This window comes from Silene latifolia, chromosome Y (genome assembly GCF_048544455.1).
Source record: "Silene latifolia isolate original U9 population chromosome Y, ASM4854445v1, whole genome shotgun sequence".
NCBI classification, from domain to species: domain Eukaryota; kingdom Viridiplantae; phylum Streptophyta; class Magnoliopsida; order Caryophyllales; family Caryophyllaceae; genus Silene; species Silene latifolia.
The window spans coordinates 290,754,972-290,772,896 of NC_133538.1; the positions used below are offsets into that span (position 1 = coordinate 290,754,972).

Below are 17,925 nucleotides of genomic sequence, written 5' to 3' on the forward strand. Positions count from 1 at the left end.
CAAGTCTAGCCATAGCTTGTTCAAACTTCAAGTTGATTGTATCGATATGGGAGCTTAGTTGGGCACCTAATTGAGTAACGGCGTCCACTTCATACTTTCCTCCTCTAGTAGCCTTGCGAGGCCTACTATATTGTGAATTGTGGATTGCCATCTCTTCAATTTTGCTCCAAGTTTGGTTGTCATCAACCTCGGTGAACATCCCATTCGATCCCATATTGAGAATGTTCCTAGAATCTTCATATAAACCATTCCAAAATTGTTGTACCAAAAACCATTCGCTAAGTCCATGGTGAGGACATGAGCGACAAATTCCCTTGAACCGCTCCCAAGCTTCATACAAAGACTCTTCATCCCTTTGCTTAAAACCTGTAATTTGAGCTCTTAGCATGTTGGTCTTTTCCGGTGGGTAGAATTTTTTGTAGAAAGCTAGAGCCAACTTCTTCCAAGAATCTATTCCAAGGGTGGCCTTATCAAGGCCCTTCAACCATTGCTTTGCGGTGCCGATTAAGGAAAAAGGAAATAAGACCCATCTAATTTGGTCTTGAGTCACGCCCGTTTGAGAGATAGCATCACAATAATCGCAAAAGGTTTCCATATGAGAATGAGGATCCTCACTAGGCATCCCCCCAAATTGGCTCCTCTCAACTAGTTGGATGAAGGCGGACTTGGCCATAAAGTTTCCGGTGAGATGTTGCGGTGTAGGAGTACCATTCGGTAGATTCTCCTCGGTGAGTACGGAGTGTGACGAGAATTTTGGCATTGTAGGCGGATTTTGTGGGGTATTGTGTAATGGGTTTTCTTCTCCTTCTATTGCGAAAGGATTGACAAACTCACTAGTGGGTTGAACAACTTCACCAACACCTCTCAAATTCCTCCTAACAAGTCTTCTATTGTTCGTCAAGGTTCTTTCGATTTTACGGTCAAAAGGTAACAAATCACTTTGTAACCTTCTAGACATGCAAAATATCAAACAACTCAAAAACAATTAGAACAAACCTTGAGGAGTTTTACTTCCTCAAGGTGAATAAAGACACAACTAATAACAATAAAAAGAAATCTAAGTCAAACAAACACCGTCCCCGGCAACGGCGCCATTTTTGATGCGATCCCGCTAGGTGTTCACAAATTAAGATGTGGTCGTTGGTCACGGTCGAATCAAAACACAATTTATAGCTTAACAAGCAACTCTACAATTAGTAAAGAGGCAAGTAAAGGTCGGATCCCAAGGGACGGGAGTTGAAATGAGATTTCTATTGTAACTAGTGGTGTCTAAGGGGTGTCACAAATTGGGTTGATGTAGAAGGTTACTAAACTAGAATAACAATGAAAATAAACAAGCAAGATGAATAAAAAGCGGTGTAAACAATTGATTAAAGGCACTAGGGTGTCATGGGACTATAGGGGAATCATGGGATATGATCATACAAACATGTTCTCAAATTATAAGCAAGCAATTATTGTTGTGATGGATTGAGTTGGGTTATATCTTACAATCCTAGGAAAGTTTGGGTCCCGGAGCCGAATCGATTAGATTGTACAACACCTACAAGTCGACTTAATCTTCCCTACTCAACAACATGCATGGTCTAATGAGACTCGAGTTGGGTTATGTCTTACAAGTCTCATTGAAAAGATAGGAGATGATAGTAAATGCAAGGATTCATAGGCTTAGCATTTCATCAAATATAACATGTGCATGAGTTGAGATCAAAACAAGCAAGCAAATAAAACATGAAAGCATATTAATTTAAGCATGAATCATTCCCCATGTTGGTTTCCCTAATCACCCATTAACCCTAGCTAAGAGACTACTCACTCATTATCATGTTGATCATGCTAGCAAGGTTGTCAATCATACCAACAATATGAAACATGATGAATAAATGAAAGTAATTAACAATAATTAAAAAGGATTAAGAGAATTATACCTACTAATGATTCCAATAATAAAGCAAGAATAATAGAAGTACTTGAATGCTAGATTGAGAGGTTGTCAATCTCCCAATAATAACCCAAATAATCTTCAATTACCCAAAATAAAGGATGAACAAAAGAGAGATTAAAGAACTAAAACTTGGATTAAAACTTGATTAATACTTGATTACAATATTGAAGAGAGATTTGATTGATATTAACTACACTAATTATTGATAAGAAGAACATGCTCCTCTAATTAGCCTAATGGGGTATTTATAGTGAAAATTAGGGAGGATGCATTAGGATTAACTAAGGGCTAAACTAGTAATTACACTTTTTAAGTTGAGCAAGGAGGACCGGTATTTTTCTCGAGAGAAGGGCTTCTCTCTTCGTAGCTTGAAGAAGACAACCCGTGATGTGAAGAAATCCGGGCGGAATAAGGTCGGGACGGCCGGATTTGGCCGGTGGAATCCGAGCGGATTCTCAGGGGGAATCCGGTCGGATTGTTGAGGGGAATCCGAGCGGATTCTCGCACGGGACGCTCGGATTGTGCGAGTAGGACGGGCGGATTGTCGTCAAAGATAGTAACTTCTTCTTTTCTTCCCTTTTCTTCATAAATTCCTTGGGGATTTCCTTGGGGACTCAAGGATCGTTCCTCAACATTGCTCTTCTACTATGATATGTACAAAGGCCTTCTAATCTTGTCTCTCCTTGATGCTTGGTCATTGAATTCGATCAATTTGGTCTCGTTTTGCCATGAAAATGCAAGATTCTTACTCCTTTCCTACCAAGGGATCAAAATCTCAAAGAATATGCAAAACAAAGAACTAAAGATAAGAAATGACCCAAATAAGCACTAAAAAGCATGGAAACAAGGCTAATTCGGGGGCTAAATATGCGCCAATTATGGTCACATCAGAGACCTAGATGACAACCATGGGGTAGACACAAGTGTAAGAGTTACCTTTTATTATCCGATTTATGTAACGTCATAAAATCGCGACATATGTTAAACATGTGGCTCAATCATCACTGGTGTTTGGCGGGTGGTGCAGAAATGAGGTGTCTACAGAGCCCTCACTTTGACTAAGGCTTGGACAAGGCGAAAGTCAAAGTATAGCCCTCAGGTCAATTGAAGATTACAACCTGAAGACTAAGGCGACGCGAGGCAGCTCAAGGGGTCTGAGCCAAGGACCTATCGTCAGGAACATTTAAGAGTCTGTCAACAATCGAGGAGGGTCGTTTAAAGTCTATTAGACTACTTAAGGATGCTCGCCAGCCATAAGAAGAAATCATACTTGAGACTTCTTTCATGAGATGTTTCCGGAGGTGCGTAGGAGCTGAGGGTAAGACCTAAAAGATATTTAAGAATTGTGCTAGGGTGAGGCGCCCTAAAAGAAATCATCGAAGGGAAGGAGGCCAAATATAAGCTCAACCTAAGAGGTAACAATGGTTTGGGTGTAGGAACTCTAACAGAAGGTGATCCTAAAGGATTGTGATCCTAGGCGTAGAAGTGTATGAACTCTAAGGAGATAAGGGTATATGAACCTATAAGGAGGCGGGACCTAAGGGTGTACGAACTTAAAAGACTAGTGTATGAACATCAAAAGAGACGGGAAGAGGAGATGGGATATTAAAGGCTTATGAACCTAAGAGGAATTGGGATCCTAAGGTTAAGTTCAGGAACTACTAGGTTACTAATTCTTGTTTTGAACGCATGCGTATGGGCTTTCCAAGGAAAAAAAGGTATGAGAACTTCAAAAGCATTTATGGGTTTATAAACCTAAGGACATTTGGTATGGGAGCTTTCAGGTTAACGAACCTAAGGTAAGCTATTTTGGGATCTGAGAATCTAGGGGTAGGAATCCAAACTTTAGGTTTACAAACCTAAGGAAGGAGGCTCTGGTTTGGGAACTTCTGGAGAATGACACCTTTGCTAAACTCCGTGAGGAAACAATAATATTGAGGGTAGCAGGACGTCGGTAGAAACTGCTAGGAAAAAGGCAGGACTTTCTGAGAACCGCAAGGACAAAGGCAGGACTTTCTTAGAACCGTTAAAAAAAGGGGCAGGACATTCTGAGTACCACTGAGGAAACTCGATTTTGTAGAAGGCGAGACTTTCTGATAAACGCTGTTAAAAGTTGACTTTATAGAAGGCTAGATTTTTTTAGAACCGTTGGTAGGAAGGCAGGACTTTCCGAGAGCTCCTGATAAAAAAAACTTGTTTGGAGGCGGGACTTTCTGAGAAACATTGATAAAAAATAATCAATCTTGGTCAAAGGGGGCACTTTCTAAGAATCGTTTGGCTGAGAAATACATGGGCTGTATAGCGGCAATAAACTCTCGCTGGGGAACACATCGACGATAAGGAACATCTTGATCGTTATGGAAGAAACCTTGAGCATCACTGCGAATATTGCTAGGGAATATCTTGACTGGCACTGGGGAGAATGAAGACTTGGGCGAAGGCCCGAGTTGGAGTGAGCACTGCTTCTTATACTCACCTACATGGTTAGTAGCCACACAAGAACGCAATCTAATAAGAAAATAGCATATAACACATTAGGAAACACACCAATTTTGAAATCTCTTCTCTGTATAATATTGTTTAAAACATGAAATTTGGTGCTTGTAATGCGTTATGCATATTTAATGGGCTTTAGACGCATAACTTGATACGACATAGAGTCATACAGACGCAGACTTGATGGACTGACGCAGTACTTACATAGGACTAACTGACGGGACATGGGGATGACTCTGACGGACTTTGTCTAAGCATGCACAACCCCTAGCCAAATATGGGTTACAACGCGTATCAGTTCCAAAGGTAGAACAATTTTAATGGGTTTGGATCAACAGCCTTCTTTGGACATCCTTTGACATCGTTTTCTGTAATAGAGACACCTCTTGAGGCACGATAACTTGGAGAATTGACCTAAGATTTTTCCATCATCTGGATCGAGCACTAGCTTGACTTAAAATAAGTGAAGAATAGAGGAAGGGTGGAATCTCGGAAGAGAAGTCCCTAGAATGAGAAGATGACTCTGAAATTTGGTAAAAAGGAAACTGGGGGACAAGAAGAAGCCCACAGTCAAGAGGTAAAAACGGATGGTTATGGTGAGGATGGTTCTTGAGGTATGAATTTGATGGTTGGGATGGTTGTGTCCTTGTTACAGGACTGCCTACGTTTTCATGTGGAGTAAAATCAAACCAGATCGTAGTTCTGAGCTAGCTTTGAGAGTGGAGGTCGAAAGTTGATATTTCGCATGGTTGTGTCCTTGGGGACCGCCTACGTATTCATGTGTAGTGAAATGAAACTAGATCGTAGTTCTGAGTGTGTGCCTAAGCTATGTTGTTAGGGCCTTAAAGAGCATGAGTTCCAAGGGTAACAATCCTTTTGCGACTCCCAAGAACTGATTTGACATAATTCCCTCTGATCATAGACCAAAGAGGTATAATTAAGTTTTTAAAAATTTCCTTGTCGAGTGAGCACACTCAATGGACCCCAAGGATGAATTGGATATGTCCCGTCCAGGGTAGCAAAGTATTTGAAGACTACGTGTCTAGCTTAAGGTGAAACTGGATTGGATATTTGGAATGTGGAGCTCGGAAATAAGGGGCTTTGATGAACAAATCTCTGGAGCTTGATTTTTTGGAGTTAAGGCTAGATGGGATTATGGCTTGTAATATGGCTTGGAAATGGAGTCTCCTGGCTTAATGTAGCCTGAGCACATAAAGGTAGGTTAATTGATGCGGGATCAAGTTTCCATGTCTTGGCCCTAAAGGATGGGTATACTTGACAAGCTTGAGAGGATTCTCAAAATTCCTAACTATCTCCCTGTAACGGTCTCGAGAAGGACCTTGGGTGTGTGATGTGTGAAAGGCTAAGTATGGGTGCTAGCTGACCATCTTCATCGACATCTTGATTCTAAATAGACTTCAGCATCATTCTGTTCAGTATTTGATTTCGGGCTTGTTCTTGATTCACACTCGGATTCTTGGTCTGGAATATATCTCAACTTTTTGCTCAGATTCTCGACTCAGGTTTTTGAAGATAACTTTGACTTTGGATATTGACTTGCTTGATTGAGCCTTCTTCTTTTGAATCTTTTATCTTCGATTACGGGAATAACTACGGCCTCTGATATTGGCACCAGTTTCCCTTTATTGAGCCTTTGTTTTTGATAATGGCTCGTATTATCTTGGATTTGCTTTCTACTATGGATTTGGGCCTGACTAGCACGTTTGGTGTGAAACGGGTCGGTCTTTAGTAAAGAGGTTGTTTATTGTGGGGAATAGGCTTGCCTTCCGTCATGGATCGTTAACAAGGTAGATGGCCTGGATTCGTCCTCGAATCTCTTGAGATAGGCCCGTACTAAAATAGGGTATAACGAGGGGTTTTTATTGCCAGACATAGAATAGGCAAGAAAAAATGGACACGGAGTTTCATATCCTCTACAACTTGGAATGGAACATGGTTTATGTTCTTTCACATTGACTTGGCATGTTCTTGTTGTCATTTTTAAATGTCTCAAACCAATTCTTGTTGTCACAGGAAATGGGTAAAGCAAGAAGAAGAGAAGTATGTATGGATTAATTATTTTTATTGAAATGAAGAATGAACTTAAAGACTCGAGAAGATATGTGACTCGTGGGACAGCCCCGAGGTTGTCACTTGGAATGGAAATGGACACAAAGAGAGACATTAGAATAATTATGGGATAGAAAGCCTAGGACTCGGACTCGGACCCTTTCTCAATCTTAGATCCAGACTCGTAATCATCGGCCCACACTTGAACATTTACTTTTCCAACAACTGGCTTCGATATCTTTCTTTGAGCATTCATCCATTTGAGCACCTCGTCCTCATTGTTGAGAATACTATAAGCATAACAGTCAATAAGAGTTTCCTGATAAGTGGTATATCCATGAGGATTGTCTAGACTGCCTTGTGGGTTAAAAGTTGAGAGGGACAATTTCCGACATTGAATCATATCTTGGATCATATGCTTCAAACAAAAGCATGCTTCTATATGATGTACCCTACCACGATTATATTGGCAATATGCATTACTATTCCATCTAGGTAATATGTTTTCGGTGTTTAGAGTTGCACCGAGCAGGTGTAATTTGCCTTGTGATACTAGCATTTGTAGCGCTGCTGCATTGGTGATGCCAAGGTTAGCGAATGCTCTAGGAGCCCATCTTGGTCTTCTAGGTGGAGCTTCCATGAGTTAAGCCCTATCATACTTAATGTCAGTTTGAGCAAAGGTCGATACATGATACTCGCCGCTCTCGATATTATCCCGGATAATATTTTTTAGTTTATAGTAGCTCTCGGTGTCAGCCCCCTTCCTCCATGGTATTGACAATACGGATTGCCATCCCAAAACTTAGATTTCTTTTCTGGGTCTGTGGTTGGACCGATAGGTTAGAGAAGACCTAGGAAAGATAATTTGTTCAAGGCTAGGGGATAAGGTATGCCTGTATTTGCGAATGACCTTGGAGAGTTGTTAGGTTTCCTTGACAAAGGCTCCATGACGCTGCCATTGTTGATTTTGATTCCTTGATGAGAAGAACTAGGGATAGGTCGCTCACTTGTTGCTTTCTCCTTAGGATTGTCAGGTTGAGGGTTTTTCTGGACACTTTTCATCTTCAGAGGTTAGGCCTCAAGCTTCTTACCCATTTCAGCAAATTGGTTCTTCATGTTGGAAAGCCGAGAGTTTAGGTTATCAATGGCTCCTTCTAACTTGGAAAATTTATTGTGGAAGGCAATGGAAAGCATGAGCATTCCACTTTAGATATCGTCTTCCTAAAGCACGTTTATCTCTCTGTTGTCACGAGGATCGAGGAGATGAGAACAGTAATACCCGCCCCGTTAGAGACTCGTTGACTTACTATTGACTGACCTTAGACACATGCTAGACCTCGTGGAACCTTTACTAGTTTAGAGTTGCGTCATGGTAACCTTTGGGATGTGGGAACTCGATCTAGTGAAGGCTACTCGATCGAGTATACTAGTGATTCGATCGAGTAGGGGCCACTCGATCGAGTATTCTAGTGATTCAATCGAGTAGGGGCCACTCGATCGAGTATGTCCCATACTCGATCAAGTACGACGAGTTCAGCGATAAGTTATAAATCGTGAAGTCGTAAACCTAAATCAGTCTTCATTTTTCTTTTCTCCCAAAACCTAATCAAGGATACACTTTCTCTTCCACCAACCTTAAACATTTTGAGATCTTTCACATTGGAGACACTATGGGGATGGAGACTTGAGTCGGGTCGCGGTCTTGACATCGGAATGCCGAGCATAGGTAAGTGATCATCATCATACCTAGGTTTATTTGTGGTTATGGTTGTTAGTAATAGGGTTTTCCCTACTGGTTGTGATATGTGTTAATGGAGGTTGCCTTGCCTCCATATGGATGTATGTGGTGTTGCTGTTGATTGCTAAAGGTAGGTTCACCTACTCAGTACTATTGGTTAGTAGTCATGTGTGATGCGTGGTGTTTTTGTTTGTGATTGGTTGTGATTGTCTATTGTTCTCAAGGTGCGCCCTTAGCTGAGTGGAGTCACTTGTGGGAGTGGCTTCAGGCCCTTGATTCGCCCCTTGCGGTTCCCGTCACAAGGGGGATGTGCGCATTAATGGACATGGGTTATTCGCTCTATGGTATTGAGCGAGGCTTAGGTGGTAAGGTTGCGGTCCCCACTGGCGGTGTGGATTACCGATTGCGATTTGTAATCTCGCAGAACTATACCTTTGTGTTAGTCAGACGATTGGTGGAGTGTTGGTGTTGGAGATTGGTGCTTGTGTTGTGCTATGTTGTTATGCCATTCTTCAGTTACTGACCTTGTGTCTGGTTTTCTGTGTTTCTTTCTTGTTATGTGTCTGCCGTGATCCATTATGGTGAGCAGTCAATCATAGCAGGTGTTGATATGTGGAGCTTATCTGGGTGCATTGGAGGGACGAGTCTATCACCGAGTCTTGGCATAGAGTAGTCTCACCGTAGTTGTTTGTTAATCAGTTGTATCTTTCTTTTGTTGAGTTTAAACTTGTAATAAACATTAATAGTTCTATTACTCGCATTATGATATACTCTTCCTCGGGCAACTGAGAGATGGTAATGCCCGTATCTTCTAGGGAAGGTCTTGTTAAGGCTCCTTGGTAGATGGAGGTGTTACAAAGTGGTATCAGAGCGACGATTTTGGAACCTGTAACCAATGAACCTAATGAACATAGTGAGTCTAATAAAATTAACCTGGTGTATGTGTGTTGGGAGCCCCTTATGTTTTTGATTTTGGGTGAGAAGGCGCCCTCATTCCAAAATCCTGGCCCCAATATGCTTAAGCCAGCCACTTCGAATGGGGATATTGAGTCTGGAATTGTGTGGGCATATGTGTGTAATGTGCAAGATATATGTAGTGAGATGATGGCATGTGTGTAGGTAATAGCATATGTGGTGCGTATTTGCTTTTATAATTGTGTGCATGAGTAACTTAAATGGACGAGTAGGATGTATTGCAAGTATACATGAGAATATATGGTTACATGTAAGTTGGTAACTGGTTTACAAGTTTGCAATGTTTGATAAAATTTTATGAGCATGTTGTGTTGTAGAATTTGATATGCACATGAACAAGGTAGAATACCGTTATCGATATGAGTGAATATGTGAACTAAAGTACGTAATAGCAGGATTGTATGTTGTATGGCATGTAATAGAGTAGAGTTATAATGTTTTAGTTGCGACACTTGTGTTACATGTAAAGTAATGATAATCGATAGTATTAGTATAAAGATAATTAGTGACGAGTTCTAAGTATGCCTTAGACTCCGAACGATTTGCTATTTTACAGGAACGACCAATCATTTCTTAATCATTCGTTGGTTATTTTGACTTACTAGACCGAGTACGAGGGAGTACTCGACCGAGTAGGCCTTACTCGAGCGAGTGGGTGGGTTACTCGATCGAGTTCGCTGAAAGCGAGAATTGTTGTCAATTCTGCCAATCCTGAAACTCGACCGAGCACCTGTAACTCGATCGAACAGAGGCTACTCGATCGAGTACCTCACACACTCGATCGAGTGCCGCTGCTACAGAACACGGAAACTTTAAATTTTCGAGACTTATAACTCCCATTCTTCTCATTGTTTTCTTTCATTACTTCTTTCTAAAACCTAAAATCCTCATAAAACTTCTTCCTCTACAAAGCTTTGGTGTAATTTGTGCTTGATTTCTTCCAAATCATCCTAAGTTCATCCATCAAATTCGTTTGTAAACTAATTCAAGGTAACTTTTTAATTCTTTTTTGATTTGATAGAAATAGAAAAATGTGGTAGTGTTGGAATTTCTGAAAATTCGATTTTTATGCCTTAGGATTGTGTTGTAATTGATGATTTTTATAGAAACTACCTTGAATCCTTATTATTGATGTTAGGAACTACAAATTAAGCCCTATTTTTTAGAATATTCAACCCGGATCTTTCTAGGGTTTGCCCCAAATTTTCGATTTTGTTCATCTAATTCATCTTTAAAGGTTGAAAAAGGGTAGGGGATGTTGATAATATCATGTTTAATGCTTGACTCTAGCTATAATCATCAAAAATTCCGTCTTAAAGCTTCATCTTTTGAGTATACAAGTTTGAAATTTTACCCCAAATTTGCTACAATTATTGAATTGTTGGCCCTAATTTTCATAGAAATCAACCCGGAATTCTTCTATAACTTGCTTAAACTTTGGGTTTTGGGATTTTAAACCAACTTTTATGTGTTGCAAAGGGGTAAGAGGAGTTGGTAAATTCATGTTTTGCTCTCAAATTTTACGTGTTTTGGCAAGAAAATTCATCTTAAACATCGTCTCTTTCCGTATAAAGCATTTGAAAGTTTCTACTTTGAATTTCCAAAACCCGATGTTTGGCTAAACTATGTTGAAACAGATGCCGAGAACAGCTGCCACACGATAGACCAAGAGGACCCAAGCTAGCACCGCCGCCGCGGGAGAGGTGGGAGAAGGAAGCCTAGGACCCATTGTTCCGCTGGTACCCGAGTATCCGACAGTAATCTTTGATTATTTCAAGCAAAGGGATTCCTTTGTTAGCTTGTTAGGCCGCACCTTAAAACCCACAAGGTGCATAGATGTTGAGGTTTTGGGTTTGGAGGTGTTGTATTGGTTGATGAAGCATTCCTATGCTTTTCTGGCCCTTGATTTTATGAGTTCCTTTACCTATGACGCATCTTGGAAGATGGTGGGTTTTGGGTTGATTAACACGAGCTTTTATCTGACCTTGGACCAGTTTGTTGACCACTTGAGGCTTACCGGCCCAAGAAGGGATATCTTAGTGATGTCCTGAATAAGTATGGTTCTAGTAGCTACCTACCTTTGTTCACCGGTAGACCTGCCCCTACCTCTAGTGCTATGCTGATCAATGATGTTCAGCATATGACCTTGAAGATCTTTCTCCGATCCTTGACTTATGTACTATACGAGAGGAAGGATGTTAGTAAGCTAAACTCATATGAGATGATGTTGTTGATCTCGTACCTTAACCCCACCCGGGAGAAGCAGTTTGCTTACAATGCACCGGCGATAGTGTGTGCTAGCCTAGCCTTGATCGCTAAGTCTTCGACTCGCCAAATTAGTTGCTGCGCTATCGCCACCCGTCTAGCTGAGAGGTTGATTAACTTTGGGGCTTCACCGGTGTAGGCACGGAAAATTTATTAAAGTGACGAATAAATAAAATAAATTAATTATTTTGAGTTAATACCAAATTTTAACTTAATTTAATTATTTTGTCCCGATTAAATGAAATGTGGGTCGATTCGGATTACCAAAGAAGTTATTCGGATCAGTAAACCCGAAAAGAAGCAAACTTGGGCCAAGTTCACTAATAAACCCACAAATGGGCATGTGACCACCAAAGTCCAACAAGGGGATTTTAAACTCTATAAATAGAGCTCTTCTCATTCATTCAAAGGGTTAGAAATTCATAATTGCAAAGGATCTAGAGAGAACAAGGTACAAATTCCTACAAATCCTCTCTGTCAAAATCATTGCAAGCAGTCAACAAGCACATCAAATCGTGCCGCTTGCGTTGAAGATTCAATCACATATTCAAACCTTCAAGAGAGATTCAATTCATCGCGACCCTCCCAAAAATAAAATCTACATAGCGTGTAGAGCAATTAAATTTGTCTACACGCGCACCACTCACGTGTACCCCGTACACGTACCCCTTACGGCATATTAGAATCAGAGGATACATTAGACATTGTACACGTACTTTTGATATTTATTAATAAAATTTATTTGTTTTCTTTTTTTGTATTTCAGTTATCGCAATACAAAATTTGCTTTTACAAATTATGGTGAACCCGACGTGAAAATCTCTACCTCTCATCTCTACTGCTGTTTAATTCAAGTCTACCAAAACAAGAAGATGTCTACCAAGCAAAGCACCTCCTCCAGTCCATCCAAGAAGACCTACGCATATATCCTGTAGGGTACCCCCATTGCTGCTACCTCCCCTGCTACGCAGTCAGTTGGCATCTCCACAAGAGGAATGGCGAAGAAAGGCTGCTTTGTCAATCCGTTCTTTGCCGTCTACGCCCGCACACGTCCCAACTAGGCCGCGCAAGTTCTCTGTCGCCTCCATAGCTACTGCCGCTACAGCACTCTTGGCTGCCTTATCTCCTTCACGCGAGGAGGGTAGAAGTGTTAAGGCTGACAAAAAGGCTTCCCCCTGCAAATCCAAGGCGTCGCCAAAGAAGAAATAAACATCAACTCCCAGCGTCGCTTCAGTCATGGTGATAAGTTGTGATACTCTTGAGGATCGAATGCAGAAAATGAATGAACTCCTTGAGAAGATGATGAAGGAGAATGAAGAAAAGAACAAAAAAATTGATGAGCTCCAAGAAGAGGTGGTGGCACTCCGTGACAGGAAGGCCGAGAGCGAGCATGGTGACACCGATAGGGATGCTGATGGTGATAGAGAAGTTGGCGAGGATAGGAAAAAGCCAAACAATGAGATCAGTAACTTCACTGAAGAGAAGCTGCAGGAGTTAATAGCCAAGATGATCAAGTGTCAGTTGGATGATAGCTCGACAAGTAGTGGATGCTACATCAAGCCTTACACTAAGAGGATTGACAGTCTGGGCATGCCATCCGGCTATCAGCCTTCAAAATTTCAACAGTTCGACGGGAAGGGGAACCCAAAGCAACACATCGCCCACTTCGTCGAGACATACAACAATGCTGGAATAGAAGGTGATCGTTTGGTGAAGCAGTTTGTTCGTTCGCTCAAAGGGATCGCGTTCGACTGGTACACAGATCTGGACTCTGAGTCAATTGAAAGCTGGGGTCACATGGAAGATGAATTCCTCAACAGATTCTACAGCACCAGACATGTCGTCAGCATGAGCGAATTGACAAAGACAACTCAATGGCAAAATGAGCCTGTCATCGATTACATCAACAGGTGGCGTGCGCTGAGTCTGGAATGCAAGGATCGCTTAAGTGAAGCGTCGACAGTTGAAATGTGCGTCAACGGGATGAAATGGGACATTATTTACACCCTGAAAGGGATCATGCCGAAGAGCTTCAAAGACCTGGCTACCCGTGCCCATGACATGGAGATCACAATCAAAGAACATGGTAGTGCTCGACCAACTTCTTCCATGGCGCCAAGTGAAAAAAAGAAATTCAAGAAAACTAACAAGGGCGTCAAGTCATCGACAAAGGAGACAGTGGTCGTCGAAACCAGCAGTGCACCTGTGAAAATCTCGTCAAAGCCTAAATATGAAAAGAAGAAAGAGTCATTCTCTTATAACTACCAACGAGACAGGCCTACATTGAAAGAGTTGCAGGCTAAGAAATACCCATTCCCAGATTCTGACTTGTCTGGAATGCTCGATGACCTCTTAGAAAAGAAGGTTATACAATTGCCAGATTCGAAGCGCCCTGAGCAAGCAAACAAGAAAAACGATCCCAACTACTGTCGTTATCACAGGCTGGTGAGTCACCCTATTGAAAAGTGTATAACACTCAAGGATAAGATCATGCAGCTCTCCAAGGAAGAAAAGATCATTCTTGACTTGGATGACATAGTAACTACAAATCAAACTACTGTAGTCTTGGAGCAACCTGACGAGCCAATTATACGACAAGGACAGTGTGTGTATATGTTATAGTTCGGGAATTTTGAGCTTGTGGCATTACGGATCCAAGGGTCATTTTCATCACTACCTCCTCTGGATAAGATTGAGGAAAAGAAGCACGAAGATGACGATGAGGGTTGGACTTTGGTTACGCGCAAGAAGTCAAAGAAACAAACAAGGCAGACAGCGCAACATGTTCACCGTCGAAGAAAACAATCAAAGAAGACGAAACCTCGTAAGACGAAGGGAAAGAGAAAGTCCAAAACAGTGCTCAAACCACATGTCTTTCCTATCGATATACTTGATCAAGAACCACCGAGTCCCGTCACCTTAAAAGAATTCTTCCCACAAGAGTTCTTAAACAAGGTTACCGTGTGCACCATCTCATCTACGGAAGGTGGTGATGATAAAAAGAAGATAGAGGAAGGAGGCCCAGATGATGCGGTATTGCCACAGTTGCATTCTGAAAAGAAGAACGAAATAGTGGCTGCTCTTGACGCCCTTCCTACAAACATGGAATGGAAACAAATCTTTCATCTACCTAAAGAGAAGTGTAAGCTGATAATTCGAGGACTTGAGAAGCCTGAGTTGTAGTCGGGTAAGATGAAAGACAAAATTGAGCGTCCTGAGCAATCAATTGGATGTGTCTCCTGTAATACAGCGTTGGGTTTTTCAGATGAGGATTTACTTCTTGGATCTAACCCTCACAATAGGCCACTTTATGTCTCTGGGTACATCCGGGGGCAAAAGGTCAAGCGCATTTTAATAGATGGAGGCTCAGGAGTCAATCTCATGCCAAAAGCTACAATGAACGAATTAGGGATCACGATGGATGAACTCTCCAGTAGTCGAACAATGATTCATGGTTTCAACTTGAATGGGGAGCGTGCGGTTGGCATGATCCGCGTGAATCTTACCATGGGTGATCTTTCTTTCGACACATTGTTCCATATCATGGATGGTAAAACCGTTCAAACTATTGCTGGGACGACCTTGGAAGCACGAGAACGGAGTTGTCGCTTCAACCCTCCATCAATGTTTGAAATATTATCGTGGTGGCGAAAGGAAAATAGACGGAGACGCCAAACCCTTCTCTAAGGCCGACTCTTTCTTCGGTGATGCAAAATTCTTTGAACGGAATGGTACTTCTTGTGAGTTCATGCCAACCACCATCTCTTTAACAGGAAAATGAGGTAAGTGGGAAAATAACATCATCAAAGAAGATGGATCTGCAAGTCCTACTAAAGAAAATGATGTTAAGAAAGATGTAGACAAGGTCAGCAAAACAGCTACTCATGTTGCGTCACCCAAGAAGTAAGAGATGCCGCAGAAAACTACACCACCAGTACTACGCTACATCCCAAAGTCTCGCCGCAAAGATGGAGAGAGTCCTTTTGCAGAGTGTCTAACACCAAAGACAGAGCCTAAGGATAAAAAGTCAAGCCAGGTGATCAAGCAGGAATCGGTGGCCAAAGTCGTTACACCTCTGCCAAGTTCATCTCAAACAAAGACTGGGAGACCTCCTCCAACTGGTTTTGTCTGCTCATCCAGTCAGTCATCAAGTGAAGAAAACAAGGGGATATTTGATTCCAATGCTTACAAGCTACTGGCGAAGGCTGGATATGACTTTACAAATCCGACTCCTCTCGGCAAAGTTATAGAAGTTGAGTCGTACGGTCTTAACAAAGCACACCATGAAGTATTCAAGCAACATGGGAGCTTCATGGTGACCAGGGCCGGGCTCGGATATGAGTCTCCTGCGCCTGTGACGATTGGTGCTCGTAGAAAAGGAGCTATTGCGTCTTCTCAGCACATCACAATAGAAGAGGTCGAAGAAAATGAAGAAGGAGAGGAAAAGATGCATCCATCTTCAGTCTTCGATCGAATAAGTCCACCTGCAGAGAAGTGTCGTCCTTCTATATTTACAAGGTTAGGGAGACCAAGTGCTTAAACCAAACACATTTATGTCTTTGCTAGGCTTGGCAATCAAGGAGAAAGTAAGGTCAAAGTGTCAACACCTTCGTTGCGCATAAACAAGAAGGGCGCAATGCATGAACGCTGAGGCAGTCCATCAAAAACAGTCTTCAATCGACTAGGGGCTCTCCAGAGGAATAGTAGTGAGGGTCGTCCTCTCTCAACTTCTGCAACACAAAATGAAGTAGAATTAAGAGTAAGCGATGACTTGAGAAGCGCAATACCATCTCCCATTAAGCGTATGCAAGTAGTGGATATCATCCAGCATGAGCCACTCAAAGCAAGGAGGCGCGTACTAGTTCTTCCTGGTCAGCAAAAGAATACTGAAGAGCTTTTGCCTTCATCTTAACGTCCCTGTGATGCAAGGAAGTCAAGTGACTTAGAAATTACAACGTCGTCATATCACATCACAGTAGAAGAGATACCTGACGAGAATGAAGAAGTTGAGGCCGATGAGGCCCCGGAAACACTTGAAGACGGGGGGCAATCGACTGTGGATGAACTCAAGGAGCTCACTTGGGAACTACGAAAGATCCTCGCCCCATTTATATTAGTGCTCTGCTGACTAAAGAAGAAGAAGAGGAGTACTACAAGTTGTTGGTCGAGTACAAGGATGTCTTCGCTTGGAGCTATAAAGAGATGCCTGGACTCAGCCCAAAAATTGCAGTTCATCGTCTAGCAATCAAGAAAGGCACCTGTCCCAAAAAGCAACCTCATCGTCGTTTCAGGCCGAAGCTTGTACCTGAAATTGAAAAGGAAGTCAATAAACTCATTGAAGCAGGTTTCATTCGAGAAGTCAAATATTCTACCAGGATAGCAAACTTTTCCCAGTCAGAAAGAAGAATGGACAACTGCGCATATGTGTCGATTTCAGAGACCTTAATGATGCATGCCCGAAGGATGGCTTCCCTTTGCCAGTTACAGAGTTGATGATTGACTCAACCACTGGTCATGAAGCCCTCTCATTCATGTATTGTACTGCTTGTTACAATCAAATACATATGGCACCTGAAGATCAAGAAGCAACAGGTTTTCGAACCCCAAAATGGATCTTCTGCTATACAGTCATGCCGTTTGGATTGAAGAATGCTGGCGCTACGTACCAATGCGCAATGCAAAAGATCTTTGGTGACATGCTGCATAAAATAATAGAGTGTTATATTGATGACGTGGTTGTTAAATCAAAGAAAATGTCAACTCAAGATGAATCCACTCAAGTGTGCATTTGGTGTCACATATGGGAACTTCTTAGGTTTTGTGGTCAGACACAGTGGCATTGAAATTGACCAAAAAAAATCAAAGCGATCAACGAAATGCCGGAACCAAAGACGTTGAAAGAGTTGCGCGGATTGCAGGGACGTTTGACATACATTCGAAGGTTCATATCTAACCTAGTAGGACGTTGCCAACCATTCAGCCATCTCATGAAATAGGATGCTCCATTCCAATTGGATGAAAAGTGCAAAAATGCTTTTGATAGCATCAAAAAGTACTTGGCCAGCGCACCAGTGCTGGGGGCACCAATTCCAGGAAAGCCACTTGTCCTCTACATTGCAGCACAAGAATGCTGACTGGGGACAATGTGTGCTCAAGAAATTGAAGACCGTAAGGAGAGAGCACTCTACTACTTGGGTCGTACCTTGGTTGGAGCTGAGTTGCCTTACTCGCCCATAGAGAAGATATGTCTTGCTTTGGTGTTCGCCATCCAGAAGTTAAGGCACTACATGCAGGCGCATACCATACACGTGGTCTCAAAAGCTGATCCAATAAAGTACATACTCTCAAGACCAGTCTTGTCTGGAAAACATGCGAAATGGGCAATGTTACTTAAGCAGTATGACTTGGTGTTCGTGCCTCAAAAGGCTGTCAAAGG

At 42.0% G+C, this 17,925-nt stretch overlaps 1 non-coding gene across 1 annotated transcript; it reads left to right on the top strand.

Moving 5' to 3' along the window:
- The first annotated feature begins 281 nt into the window (after positions 1–281).
- LOC141637051 (small nucleolar RNA R71) lies at positions 282–388 on the top strand. Its single transcript, XR_012541615.1, has one exon. It is a non-coding gene; the product is annotated as a small nucleolar RNA R71 (small nucleolar RNA).
- The last annotated feature ends 17,537 nt before the right edge of the window (positions 389–17,925 follow it).